The sequence below is a fragment of the Eleutherodactylus coqui genome, chromosome 6, assembly GCF_035609145.1.
Source record: "Eleutherodactylus coqui strain aEleCoq1 chromosome 6, aEleCoq1.hap1, whole genome shotgun sequence".
NCBI classification, from domain to species: domain Eukaryota; kingdom Metazoa; phylum Chordata; class Amphibia; order Anura; family Eleutherodactylidae; genus Eleutherodactylus; species Eleutherodactylus coqui.
Genome location: NC_089842.1, coordinates 238,195,184 through 238,210,469, shown reverse-complemented (window position 1 = coordinate 238,210,469; position 15,286 = coordinate 238,195,184). Strand labels below are relative to the sequence as shown.

Here is a 15,286-nt window from a genome sequence, read left to right as displayed (position 1 = left end):
GAGAGCTCGTTTTTCTGTTGAACAAGTTGTATCTTTTAATGGCACAAACTTTGGAGAATGTAGAATGTGTTGCAAAAAGTTTTTTTGTTTTTTTTGCGGGGGGCTGAAATTTCACATTTTTTTTGGGGGGGGGGGTCTTTTTTTAACTTTTACAATGATATAAAAAAAGCATGATGTCATTCTCTAGATCAGTACATTACAGCAATAGTAAGTTTTTTATGTGTTATTATTACTAAAAGCACTTAAAAAAACTTGAATAATCTTGCTTTTCTGTAGCCACATTACACGACCTGAACAGAGAACAACCTGTCATTTTCATTGGTACAATTTTGGGCTACAAATTACTTTTTGATTATCTATTAGGGCTTATTCAGACGGGTGTATATTGGTCAGGTTTTTATGCCCGGCTGATATATGCTGCCCCTCTCTGCAAAGGGAGGAGGCGGCACTGAGCTCCCACCCCCTCTCTGCCCTCTCCCCGACGCTCGTCACTGTTTGCAGTGGGAGGGGGTGAAACTTAGCTCTGCCCCATCCCACCCCCTCTTATTGCAAACAGTGGCGAGGGGCAGAGAGGGGCTGGGTGCTCAGTGCACTATCTTTAGTCCCATCCCACCTCCTCCACTTCCAGAGAGCGGCAGCGTATATAGGCCGGGCATGAAAACCCAACCGATATACGCCCGTCTGAATAAGCCCGTATTCTGCTTTTGGGAGGTAGAAGTTGCTAAAAACACCAATTCTAGGCTTTGTTAAGGTGTTCACTTTGCAGAATAAGGCCTTAGTCAGACGGGCGTTTTTAGCCGCGATTTGCGCATGCGCATGCGTCCGGCGATTTTATAAAACCATTGCTTTGCAATGGTATCGGACACATGAGCGCTTTTTATGCGCTCGTCCGATAAATTATAGAACAAAAAATCGCAGATCGCACCTATCTGCGATCTGCGATTCCTGTTCTCTTCTGTATATGCGCTCAATGGGGCCGGCGACAGCAGCGCCGACCCCATTGAGAACATATAGAAGACAAATCATTCTTCTCTGCCACGGATGTAACAGCTGTGACAGAGAAGAACGATGTTTGCCCATTGAATTCAATGGAGCGGCAATACAGCCGCTCCATTGAAAGCAATAGGCTGCCGGCATGCGCAGGGTGAATTGTCGGGAAGGGCTTAAATATATAAGCCCTTCCCTGCAATTCATCCTAAAATGTGTTAAAATAAAAAAAAATTGTATACTCACCTTTCCGCTGCAGCCGGAGTCCAGCCGCGGCCGCTGTCAGTTCTCCTGAACTGCTTCTCGGCACTATTCAGCCGGCGGGGCTTTAAAATCCCCACCTGCTGAATTATCTGCCTCTGATTGGTCACAGCCCTGACCAATCAGAGGCCGGTTTCACTCACACACCCATTCATGAATTCATGAATGGGTGAGTGACTGCTGCCTCTCAGCGCTGAGCCAATGAGGGGCAGGTCTGACTCACATCCATTCATGAATGGGTGTGAGTGAGGCATGCCTCTGATTGGCTCAGCGCTGAGCCAATCAGGGGGCAGGTCTGACTCACACCCCCTTCACACCCACTGCAGGACGGCCGCTCGGAGCTCCGGCTGCCGGCAGGTGAGTATACAATTTTTTTTTTTATTTTTACACATTTTAGGATGAATTGCAGGTAAGGGCTTATATATTTAAGCCCTTACCGACAATTCATCCCGGGCTCGCCCGCAGCGCATTGCTTTAAATGGAGCCGGCTCTATTGCCGTCTCCATTGAATGCAATGCGCTGGACAGCTCCGGCCCGTTTCTAATGAAACGCGGCTAGGAGCAGATTTTTGGGCGATTTGCGGGCGACTTGCGCACACCGGTCACGCGATTTGCGGATGCGCATCCGTCATGCGATCCGCAAATCGCGCGAAAAAACGCCCGTCTGACTAAGGCCTAAAGGACCTTTTACCTTTATTCTATGTGTCGATACGACTACAGTGATACAAGTTTATATAGTTTTTTTAACTGTTTTTTCACACAAACAAATAAAAAAAACGTCTTTAAGGCAGGGCTCACACCACCGTATGGGAGTTGCATATGTAAGTCCATGCGATACATTATAGCTTGCAGGCAATCAATTACATAATCGTACGCAGTTCCGCTCTCCTTAGCGTCTTGGTATTGTGTAATCCGTGATCATAAAATAGAACGCAACATGTTTTATTTTACTGCATATATACGCAAAATAGAGCCCATTCTTCTTTATTCTCGTGTGTATACATGCAGCCCTACATTATATTGTGTACGGGCTGCGGGTATACGCGTCATCGCTAAGCAACAGTGTGGGAAATATAAACAAAAAAACTGGTCTACTGCGGATGACAGCCTGTGTGAGTACACGGTCATTGCAGTACAATTTTGTCGCTATATGTGGCCGTACGCAGGATCATGGCCAGGTTCACCGCTATAAAATACTGCAGGAGCCCCTCAGCGTTTTACGCTTATGGTTGTGCGAGCCTGGTCTAACTCTTTCATGGCCACGGGTCATAGATGCTCCTGTTTTCAGGTCACGTTCTGCAGTTCTGGTATTGCCACCTTCTAATCATAGCTTTTTTTTATTTTTTGGGTGACATATATACATAAGGGCTTGCTTTTTGTGCAGTGGTACATTTAAACAAATAATATACTGTTTTAAAAGATGTTTAAAATTTTCAAGTAGGGCAAAATGAGAAAAAAAACCCCCACAATTGCACTATTTTTGGAGCGTTTATATTTATAACGTTCATAATGTAGTAAAAATGATACACTGTATTTATTCTGTGGTCAGTACGATTACAATGATACCAAATGTATAGAGTTTTTTTTTTATATAGTAATAATTAAAAAAAAATGCTGTCTGCCTCAATCTTTTGATGGTCATAACGTTTACATTTTTCCGTCGATAGGGCTGTGTGAGGGTTGTTTTCTGCCGATTGACCTGTAGTAATATTGACATACCACAGTAGCCCCAGCAGTAATATTGAAATCCCACAGTGGCCCCCAGTAGTAATGGTGACATCCCACAGCAGCCCAGTAGTAATAGTGCCCCCTTGAGACCCATATACTTACCCCCTCCTCTTCATGGATCCACTGCTGCTCCTCTGCTCGGAACTGCTAAGAGCGCTGATCTAAGGTGCACACTGTGACATCAGTGTGCTGCCGGATGCCTCCTCCCCTGCTCTTGTGGAACCTAACAGGAGACGTCAGGGGATCGGGGAGGATCCCGACTGCAAACTGACGTCATAGTGTGCGCCGGGATCAGTGCAGAGATCAGCACAGCTAGCATTGCAGCTGCATGAATGCAGGCAGGGATGCCATGGCCCCTGCCGGTATTCACTAATGTGGTGAGCGTCCGATGGCTGCACGTGCCAGTGGGGAGGGCTCTGTGTGCCACCTCTGGTGCGCATGCCATAGGTTCGCTACCACTGTCCAATGACAATCAATCATAGGCTTGAAATATGCATACATGCAGTAACCAGCACTAGGTAATGGAAGCACAAGAGAGATAGCAGAGAGGGCTGCAAGCCTGAGGTCCAGTGCGAGCTAAGTGGTGGGAATACCACAAGCCTGACAGGGGAGGACACACCTGGACTGAGACCCTGATTGTGTCCGTATTTGGACATTGCTATCAACAATTCTGGCCTAGACGTTTGTTACTGAGGAGCGAATAAAAAAACTGGAGGAAATATGGTGTCCCGATGAGCTAAACACACCTAAGAAAAAGGTTTCATAAGGTTAACGTGGACATTTCTGTTTTTCAAAAAGAAAAATGTTATTGAAATCGGGTTTTTTTGGGGTTTTTTTTTACGAAAATGGTGTGCTTTAAAAAGAAATGAATAAAATGTAAAAAATATTTGTACATATCTGATAAACCCATAACTGTTACAACCTGTACTGTAAAAACAATTCTGCAAAAAAAAAAAAATGAAACAGTAATAAAGGCAAAAGTGAAAAAAAAACCCAAAAATTAAATTAGTATGTCTTACAATCTCTTTATTATTTCTTTAATAGAAAGATATGTATATGAGCGCAGAAAGTTTTCCATATTTTGTACTCCAGACGTTTATTATTTCTTAGAATTTTTGCTTGTCCACCAAAAGATCAGGAATTTAGTATTTTATTCTATATACTATTTCCTTTTTCTTTCCTCCTTTGTACACCAAATACTCCTTTGAATGCTTTGTATGTGATGATCATGATGGCGGAAGTGGTAAAACTATCCTGCAGCACCAAAAGAAGTCAACCAGCCATAAAAAATACGTTTCTTAAGGGGTTTTGGAACACACCCTTATCAGGAAGCAGAAACTTGTTAGACATCAGATGTTTTCACGGGGTACAATTATACTTTTGTAGTTTTGTTGGCTGTTTTTGAAAAAAACAAAAATCAATGTCCAAGACAGTCAGTTAATTAATAAATAAGTAGGACTGACATTTTTGGTGGGATCATAGCTGTCTTCATATTGGATCCATGGTATTGAAGACAGTTGAAAAACTTGTGTACATACGCACCCCTAACACCCCAGCAAAGCTCCTGTAGACACAGAATACAGCTATAGGAACACTTGGGCAAAAACATCTGTAGGATCATTGTTGTTATTGTGTTACAATGGACTTGCCCAACACCCCCCTGGTTGTAGGAAGTTGGTTTCTACTTAGCCCCTGCTTCTGGGTTAATGAGGAAACCCCATATATGGTAATAGGGGCTAGTATATAAGAATGAGACCTGCCCACTCCAGTCAGTTCCAGACCGAATGGGAAGTAAGATGGGAGCTACTCACTGCTCCCTAAATATTCCCTCCAGAAAGCCAAAGACCTGCTTCAGACTAGCTGTAACCAAGTAGTTATCAGATTTCAGCCATACATATAGTGGGACTGAAATCCCACTTTACTAAAACAGCTTAGCACTGAATTGAGTGTTACTTTCCGTTTCCCTCAGCAGACCTGACACAATTAGCTCAGCTGTATCATTGCAGCTTTTCAGCTATAGTTCTCCATACTTGGTGCCATGTATTTCTAGTGCGGCCTGCTTGGTGATTGCTGAAATCTGAAGTAATTTTGGCTGATCTTCTGTGGCCAAGTAATAGTCCCAGTCTGATAGTTCTAGTTAGAATTATAAATAGGGATCTGTGTGCAATGCAGGCACTAGTGGAAGGTTAGGTGACCGATGGCCCATAGGGAGATTAGTGGTCCGGTCACACTGATAGGATAGACTAAACTAGGGGCTAGCATATTGTAGTCAGGCTTGTTCCTGGATTCAACTCCTGTGTGGAATCGTTGGACCAGAAGAGCTGCTGCACTACTTATCGTCATTCTGTTCGGGACCTCCATCAGAGCGCTGTTCACACCCTGCAGATTCCTGTATTTACAAACAACCACAGAGGGGCCCCCTGCAATGTGATTCTTTGTCTCTGATGTCTGAGGTATGGTGTATGGGACGCCATGCATATTTATATATACACATACCCGGGTATATAGTGACTGTGGTTAAATACTATTAGGACTGCTATAGGAACTAAAGTGCTTGATGTACTTACTATCTATCTATCCCCTATCTATCTCCTATCTATCTCCTATCCCCTATCTATCTATCTATCTATCTATCTATCTCCTATCTATCTCCTATCCCCTATCTATCTATCTCCTATCTATCTATCTATCTATCTATCTATCTATCTATCTATCTCCTATCTATCTATCTATTTCCTATCTATCTATCTATTTCCTATCTATCTATCTATCTATCTCCTATCTATCTATCTATCTCCTATATATCTATCTCTCTATCTATCTCTCTATCTATCTCTCTATCTATCTCTCTATCTATCTCTCTATCTATCTCTCTATCTATCTCTCTATCTCCAATCTATCTATCTATCTATCTATCTATCTATCTATCTATCTCCTATCTATCTATCGCCTATCTATCTCCTATCTATCTATCGCCTATCTATCTATCTATCGCCTATCTATCTATCTATCTATCTCCTATCTATCTATCTATCTCCTATATATCTATCTCTCTATCTATCTCTCTATCTATCTCTCTATCTATCTCTCTATCTATCTCTCTATCTATCTCTCTATCTATCTCTCTATCTATCTCTCTATCTCCAATCTATCTATCTATCTATCTATCTATCTATCTATCTATCTATCTATCTATCTATCTATCTATCTCCTATCTATCTATCGCCTATCTATCTCCTATCTATCTATCGCCTATCTATCTATCTATCGCCTATCTATCTATCTATCTATCTATCTCCTATCTATCTATCTCCTATCTATCTATCTCCTATCTATCTATATCCTATCTATCTATCTATCTCCTATCTATCTCCTATCTATCTCCTATCTATCTATCTATCTCCTATCTATCTATCTATTTATCTCCTATCTATCTATCTATCTATCTATCTATCTCCTATCTATCTATCTATCTATCTATCTATCTATCTATCTCCTATCTATCTATCTATCTATCTCCTATCTATCTCCTATCTCCTAATCTCCTATCTATCTATCTATCTATCTATCTCCTATCTATCCATCTATCTATCTATCTCCTATCTATCTATCTATCTCCTATCTATCTATCTATCTATCTCCTATCTATCTATCTCCTATCTATCTATCTATCTATCTATCTCCTATCTATCTATCTCCTATCTATCTATCTATCTCCTATCTATCTATCTATCTATCTATCTATCTCCTATCTATCTATCTATCTATCTATCTCCTATCTATCTATCTATCAATCTATCTATCTCCTATCTATCTATCAATCTATCTATCTATCTCCTATCTATCTCCTATCTATCTATCTATCTATCTATCTCCTATCTATCTCCTATCTATCTATCTATCTATCTATCTATCTCCTATCTATCTATCTATCTCCTATCTATCTCCTATCTATCTATCTATCTATCTCCTATCTATCTATCTATCTATCTATCTATCTATCTATCTATCTCCTATCTATCTATCTCCTATCTATCTATCTATCTATCTATCTATCTATCTATCTCCTATCTATCTATCTCCTATCTCCTATCTATCTCCTATCTATCTCCTATCTATCTATCTCCTATCTATCTCCTATCTATCTATCTCCTATCTATCTATCTATCTATCTCCTATCTATCTATCTATCTATCTATCTATCTATCTCCTATCTATCTATCTATCTATCTATCTATCTATCTCCTATCTATCTATCTATATATCTATCTATCTATCTCCTATCTATCTATCTATATATCTATCTATCTATCTATCTCCTATCTATCTCCTATCTATCTATCTATCTCCTATCTATCTCCTATCTATCTATCTATCTATCTATCTATCTATCTATCTCCTATCTATCTCCTATCTATCTATCTATCTATCTCCTATCTATCTCCTATCTATCTCCTATCTATCTATCTATCTATCTATCTATCTCCTATCTATCTATCTATCTATCTATCTATCTCCTATCTATCTATCTATCTCCTATCTATCTATCTATCTATCTCCTATCTATCTATCTCCTATCTATCTCCTATCTATCTATCTCCTATCTATCTATCTCCTATCTATCTCTTATCTATCTATCTCCTATCTATCTATCTATCTATCTCCTATCTATCTATCTATCTATCTATCTCCTATCTATCTATCTATCTATCTATCTATCATCTATCTCCTATCTATCTATCTATCTATCTATCTATCTATCATCTATCTCCTATCTATCTATCTATCTATCATCTATCTATCTTCTATCTATCTATCTATCTCCTATCTATCTATCTATCTCCTATCTATCTATCTCCTATCTATCATCTATCTCCTATCTATCTATCTATCATCTATCTATCTATCTATCTATCTATCTATCTATCTATCTATCTTCTATCTATCTATCTATCTATCTCCTATCTATCTATCTCCTATCTATCTATCTATCTCCTATCTATCTATCTATCTATCTATCTATCTATCTATCTATCTATCTATCTCCTATCTATGTATCTCCTATCTATCTCCTATCTATCTCCTATCTCCTATCTATCTATCTATCTATCTATCTCCTATCTATTTATCTCCTATCTATCTATCTATCTATCTATCTCCTATCTATCTCCTATCTATCTCCTATCTATCTATCTATCTATCTATCTATCTATCTATCTATCTCCTATCTATCTCCTATCTATCTATCTATCTATCTATCTCCTATCTATCTCCTATCTATCTCCTATCTATCTATCTATCTATCTCCTATCTATCTCCTATCTATCTATCTATCTCCTATCTATCTATCTATCTATCTATCTATCTATCTCCTATCTATCTCCTATCTATCTATCTTACTCCTATCTATCTATCTCCTATCTATCTATCTATCTCCTATCTATCTATCTATCTCCTATCTGTCTATCTATCTCTCTATCTATCTATCTCCTATCTATCTCTCTATCTCTCTATCTATCTATCTCCTATCTATCTATCTATCCATCTATGCATACTTATTGTAATTCTGATTTCCATCTGATAAAAGTGTTATTCCTTTACCGTCATCTTGCTATAATTCTTTCTTTGCAGACAAGTAGTATTTCAAATGCATGTTTATCTATATGTGTATGTATATGCTATTCCCAGGAAGAGACCCTTGTTTCATTAAAGGCTCTATCCTGGGTGGAGGCACTGATTAAGGAAACTCAGTATTACACCTAGTCTTCCATTAAGCGAAGGTGCCAGGTCGCCTTGTCCCATACAGGTTAGCGCCAGATACTGTTGGGAAGGGTCATTATTCATACCTTCCCCCAAACAGGGTTACACATCTCTGACCCTTCACCTGATTGCCTGTCACACTTTGGAGTTCTCCTCTGTGTATTCCATACACTGCCTTGAAGTGCAGCTCCCTGTCTAATTGTTATCAACCATCATTTTGAGAGTGAGATTTCTTACTTTCAGTTTCACATCTATCTCGTGATGCATCAGCACATCATTAGCTAGAGGCTGTACCATTTTGTCTGCTAGGGGGACAGTTTAGTTTTCATTACATTCTATATTCACCAACATAAGTTGCAGCCATATGTATATAGTCCGGAGGATGAACTGTTATCTCCTCTATTACACCTGTGTGACAGGAGATGTGTGATCATCATCACTAAAAGTAATCCAACATGCTCCTAAAATGCCCAGCATAAACAATTATAAACAGACTGTGCCACGATCACAGGTACCTGTAACTTAAGATTTTTGTCACATAATGGGCTCATCACGTATGCTGAAGAAAATGGTAGAGGAAACACAAGCCCTGGCAGATTGCACTAAAGATACTAAAGAATGGACACTGATTGTAGTGAGAAGGCAGAATCTGCTTAAGGTACAGCAGACAAAACAGTAAAGGATTACATGGCCAGTTTCTAGAATCGAGGGTAGAGCGGATAAAGAGAAGACCTGCTATGGTTAAAAATGAGAAATTAAAAAGAAAGAAACAGAGGGACTGATTGTATCCGCACAAGAACAGGAAATTAGGACTGATGCGATGAAAGCCAGGGTGGAAAAATTAATAGATGCAAAATGCTGACTTTATAAAGAATCTGATGAAACAATCAACTACGTACTCAGCTGTGGGAAAAAAACTGCACAGATTTAAGCCTTTCCAATCCAATTTGTATCCTCTTTTCCTAGGGGGCTTACTCTTTTTCTGCCGCTATGCAACAGCGCTATCTGCTGGCTAAAGCCAGTACTAAAAAAAGGTGACATATTGGATAGGCTCCAACAGCAGAGAGGCTGGCAATATGCAGTAAGAGAACCTCGACGGACGTCTTCCAACATCGGAGCTGTACAGCCTTAAATCATAATGTCTTCAGAGGTCAGACAGTGGATTGGAAAGGGTTAATACAAACATAGACACAATTCGGTGGCAAAGATGATTCATTGGAACTTCAGCAAAGACTACCATCTGACAACAAAGAACTGGTGGGACCATAATCCCAAAAAACTGGTTCAAAATGAAGCCATAAAAATACGATGGGATTTCCATATACAAGAAAAGCCTTGGCCATAACATGCCTAATTTAACCATCATTGAAAAGAAAAGGGCGTGGCTTGTCAAAATTGATGGCTTGTCAACCTGAGGATGCTAAGGTCAATGAGAAACAACAATAGAAAATGGCCAGTGTTGGTCCCAGTGATATAGGTGCCATGCCTAAAGATCTTGACCGATGCTTAAAACAGCTTAGTACTGACAAAATTAAAGAACAACTTTGGTGAAAACAAATTTTCTCTTGCCTACCCCCTCACACTCTGGAGGTCTCTCCTTGCATTGCAGTCACTTCCATATTGGCACCATTGTTATAGGCCCCTGTGTCTGCCAGAACCACTTCCAGACACTTGGTTCAAGAACATCTCGTCTGCCAGTGCCCATTACAGGCATTGCCTTTGACACGCACCCACCATTGCCACCATTTACAATGGTGTCATAAATGATAAAACTGGACTGCTATTGAGTGGAATCAGGTTGTCTTCAGCAACAAATTCAAGTTTAGCTTGGGCACTGACTATGGCCGTGTTGGTGTCTGGAGAACTCTGGGAGAGCACCTCAATCCTGCATTGGCTGTGGAGCAACACACTACCCCCACTGCTAGTGTGATGGCATGGAACGCCATTGCATAGGACAGTCAGTCACCCCTAATAGTGGTAGGAGGGACAATGACAGCTCAGCAATAAGTTCAGGACACCCTGCAGCCACATATGTTCCTCTCATGGAGACTTCCAAAAGGCATTTTCCAGCTGGATAATGCTCAGTGGCACACATAAGGGGATCACAGGAATGTCCCCACAACATTGTCACACTTCCGTGGCTGCCTGGTCACCAAGTTTATTGCCAATAGACAATGTATGGGACCATCTGGGATGCCAACTTTGACAGCCTACGAGTTTGCACAATATAGAGGCTCAGTTACAGCAAATGTGCAGTGATATGCCAAAGGATACCATACAGAACCTGTATGCCTCCATGTTCGCCCGTATCACATCTTGTATCCAAGCTAGAGGGGGTACTGCAGGGTACTAGAGCCTCCATGCCCACCCGTGTCACATCTTGTATCCAAGCGAGAGGTGATACAACAAGGTACTAGAGCCTCCATGCCCACCCGTATCACATCTTGTATCCAAGCTAGAGGCGGTACAACAGGGTAATAGAGCCTCCATGGCCACCCGTATCACATCTTGTATCCAAGCAAGAGGTGATACAACAGGGTACTAAAGCCTCCATGCCCATCCGTATCAGATGTTGTATCCAAGCTAGAGGTGGTACAACAGGGTATCAGAGCCTTCATGCCCACCCGTGTCACATCTTGTATCCAAGCTAGAGGTAGTACAACAGGGTACTACAGCCTTCCTACAAGGGGTCGGTTCGCCAAAATAAATGGTCTGTTTGCTCTTATATTATAATCACTTACTTAGATCAACATTACAATCCCACAGAGAAAGTTTCCTTCCATTCTGACAACTTCTTCTATGGGAGGGATTGTTTTTAACAAAGAATGTACATAATAGATAGTAATTATGCTATCTTTGAATTTTGGATAAAAAGGGGAGGAAGACCTGAGAAAACTCAGACCTCAAGGTTGGATTTCAGAAAGGCAGATTTCAATTAACTCAGAAGGAGGATAGGAAGAATCCAATGGCTGGATGTTCTTAAGGACAAAAATGCCCAAGAAGGTTGGGAAATATTGAGAAATGAGATTCTCAAAGCACAATCGTTAACAATTCCTAAATGAAGAAAGATGAGCATTTAAAGAAACCAGGATGGATGAACACAGAACTGGCATACATGTTAAAAACGAAGAAAAATATGTTTATCAAATGGAAAGAAGGAGGAATATCTAAGGAAGAATATAATGGGGTCTGCAGAAACTGTAGGGCAAGTGTCCGAAAAGCTAAAGCTAATAATGAATTGGGGCTTGCAACAGAGGTCAAAAGCAATAAAAAAAAGGATTTGGGGGGTATGTGAAAAGCAAAAGAAAAGTCAAAGATGATATTGAATGCTTACAAGATGAGCAGGGGGTTGGGCCCGATGACCCTGGAGGTCCCTTCTAACTCTACCATTCTATGATTCCATGATAGATAGATTTCTCATTTCTCGCATATGAGCTCAGAAGAGTAAACTATCGCCATACTATCCAGCAGGCTTTACTTCACTGGAGAACTCTGCAGTCACATGATTAGTGACTTTTACAATTATTGCTTGTTACATTATAAGAATTATACAGCCGTCCATAATAAAGGAATCACCTCGGAGTCTTAACACAGTGAGGGGGCATTTATTAGACCTGTACATCAATAACAAGAACTTTAAGTGCAAATTATCATCAGATCATCCAAAATATCATAAAATGTATAAATATAGGTTAAAATCCATTTTAAATAAGAATAAATTAAATGAGGATAATGATTGGGTCTCCTCCAGTGGTGAATACTGTCATCATCCTCCATTGGCTCTGTCACATTTCACTGACCATAAAGGGCTAGTGCATAATTAAAAAACTTGGCTGCTTTCCTCCAGAAAGAGCTCTATTCCTGCCTATGGACCGTCTATATTGCAGTCCAGCTCCATTGAAGTTAATGCCTCACTGAAGGGGAGCTGTAATACCACATACAACCTGAGGATGACTATGGTGCTGTTTTTAGAAGAAAGCAGCCATATTTTTCCAATCATCTACAACCACGTTACAGGGGAGATTCACCCAAGGTGGCACTTTGAAAAGTATTTTAAGAAGCTGTATAAAAAGTAATTATGTAATGATCATATATGTCCCTTTTAGGCACTTCCAAATAGTAAAGCTTCATCCAAACCACCAACAGTCCAATTCGATAGGGACTGCAACAAGCTAGTAATGAAAGGGTTGTGGTATATGCAAAATTCCATAAAAAGAGGGATTTCAAGTTTGTTTGCAGGGCAATTCTAAACCAAAAGTTTCCAAATGTTAGGAGGTATGGCTCCACTTGCGCCGCAAACTCATTGTTGTCATTGGAATGCGGATACAGACTATACAAAGGAGTCGGGGACTGGTTATTATTGGAGTTCTCCTACAGCTAACTATATGGATTGTGATTAGAGATGAGCGAGCACCAAAATGCTCAAGTGCTCGTTACTCGAGTCGAACTTTCAGTGATGCTCGAGAGTTCGTTTCGAGTAACGAACCCCATTGAAGTCAATGGGCGACTCGAGCATTTTTGTATATGACTGGTGCTCCGCTAAGGTTTTCATTTGTGAAAATCTTAGCAAATCACCAAAGTCATGTAAAAAACACAGAAATGGATAGGGCAGGCGAGGAGCAACATGCAGGGCTGCATTTCGGGCTCCGAAGTCTCACTATTAAGCCACAATAGTAAATTCATGAATGGGTGAGTGAGTGCTGCCTCTGATTGGCTCAGCGCTGAGCCAATCAGGGGCAGCTCTCAGCTGTCATTCATGAATTCATGAATGGGTGTGAGTGAGAGCTGCCTCTGATTGGTCCAGCTGTGACAAATCAGAGGCAGCTCATTCAGCAGGCGGAATACTACAGAGAGCAGTTCAGGAGAACTGCCGGCCAGACGCGGCTGAACTCCGCCTGCCGGGACCAGGTGAGTATATATTTTTTTATTTTTACACAATTCTGGATGAATTGCAGGGAAGGGCTTATATATTTAAGCGCTTCCCGAAAATTCATCGTGAGAATTCAATGCGCTGGACAGCTCCGGCCCGTTTCTATTTTTTTTATTTTTACACATTTTAGGATGATTTTCAGGTAAGGGCTTATATTTTTAAGCCCTTCCCGAAAATTCATCCCGCGCTCGCTGGCATCCCATTGCTTTCAATGGAGCCAGCTGTATTGCAGAAAACAGAAAACCCCACAAGATTGGCAGTAAAAACCTGGCCTCAATTAGTTTAGAACTGATTATCAGGCCTCGTTGGAAATCACTCAGATATGCTGAATTTTCCCATTTAATGTGGATTAACACTTTAACTGATTACGTGATTTTATGCTGCACTCCATGGTCATGGCTCTAATGTCCATGTACAGACCTCCAATCTTCAGAGAGAATCAGGGTCTATAATAAAGTGGCCACACAGTGGATGTGTGAATGTATGAAACTTTGTAATATACTTTATGATACTAGGGAAAAATAACATGTTGCCGTCCTTTCAATGTACTGTAGTCCTCTCTTACTTAATGTGTTTTGTATATTGCCTATAAATGTACTGGAACCTTCTTGAAAAATTAAATCAAGAAAGTGGAGGAAGAGAAGGGAGCGAGGAGGGGATGCAGCTGCAGCATCTCTCCCTCGGTGTGTATTTGAGACTGAATGCTGCGAGAGGGGAGGAAGAGCAGCAAGCTAAAGTGGTAATTAGCTCAGAGTATATAGTACAGCTCTGATATCACACCAGGAAGAGCTACCCATTGAGTTACAGAAATCAAAAAAGGAGGTGAAGACCCCAAAAGATGTAGTTTACACAACGTTTCTGGAGACTGATGGTTCAAGGTTCAGTATCTTCATGATTGAACAAAGTCCTTTACATCTTTGAGAATCTTCAGTATCTACAGTGGGAGTTGACCGATTATGGAATAGATATTTCTGGTAAAGATAAAAAAAGGAAAATACTGAGTATATAAATGCATGCAATATCTAAAAATATACCTCAATGGCGATTTGCTGATTTCATAAAACTTCACATTAAAAAGCCTTGTGCCTCCCCATATTACGCAAGCAGTTGATTACAGAGATGGATTATACCCTCCATTGTATCATATGAGGCGGTTAGTTTGTGATAGGAGATTCTCCTAAGATAAAGAAGCTCGCCCTCTTATCCATGCCCCTCCTCCTTTAAAAAAAAAATAAAAAAATCACATCTCAGATATTGTTGAAGAAACTAAAAGTATTGCCTCTTTTTGACTAAAATGAAGCAAGTCACCTGAAATACTCTTCAGGAACTGATTTTTCACTTTGGGAAGTTTTCAGGGATACCTTTTACATTCTTAAAAGGGTTTAATGCGTGGCCCCAACTATCCAGCTGCTTGCAGGGTCACTGTGTAGGAAGCAGGTAGCTCGGTAGATTGTGCTCCCGTTCATTGAAGTGAAAAGGAGCTGTGCCTGCATTACCACTCTGGACCACTGCACAGGATATAGAGCTATCTTTTTCCTGCTCCATGCATGGTAACAGCGGCCCTTCAAATTGGGGACCAGCATTGCGGCCCCCTTGTGATCAGCTATTGATGGTAAGTTCA

At 40.5% G+C, this 15,286-nt stretch overlaps 1 protein-coding gene across 1 annotated transcript in view; it reads right to left on the bottom strand.

Moving 5' to 3' along the window:
- Positions 1-15,286, bottom strand: part of LOC136571913 (SLAM family member 5-like) — a 520,182-nt gene that overhangs the window by 486,872 nt on the left and 18,024 nt on the right. The window lies entirely within an intron of this gene.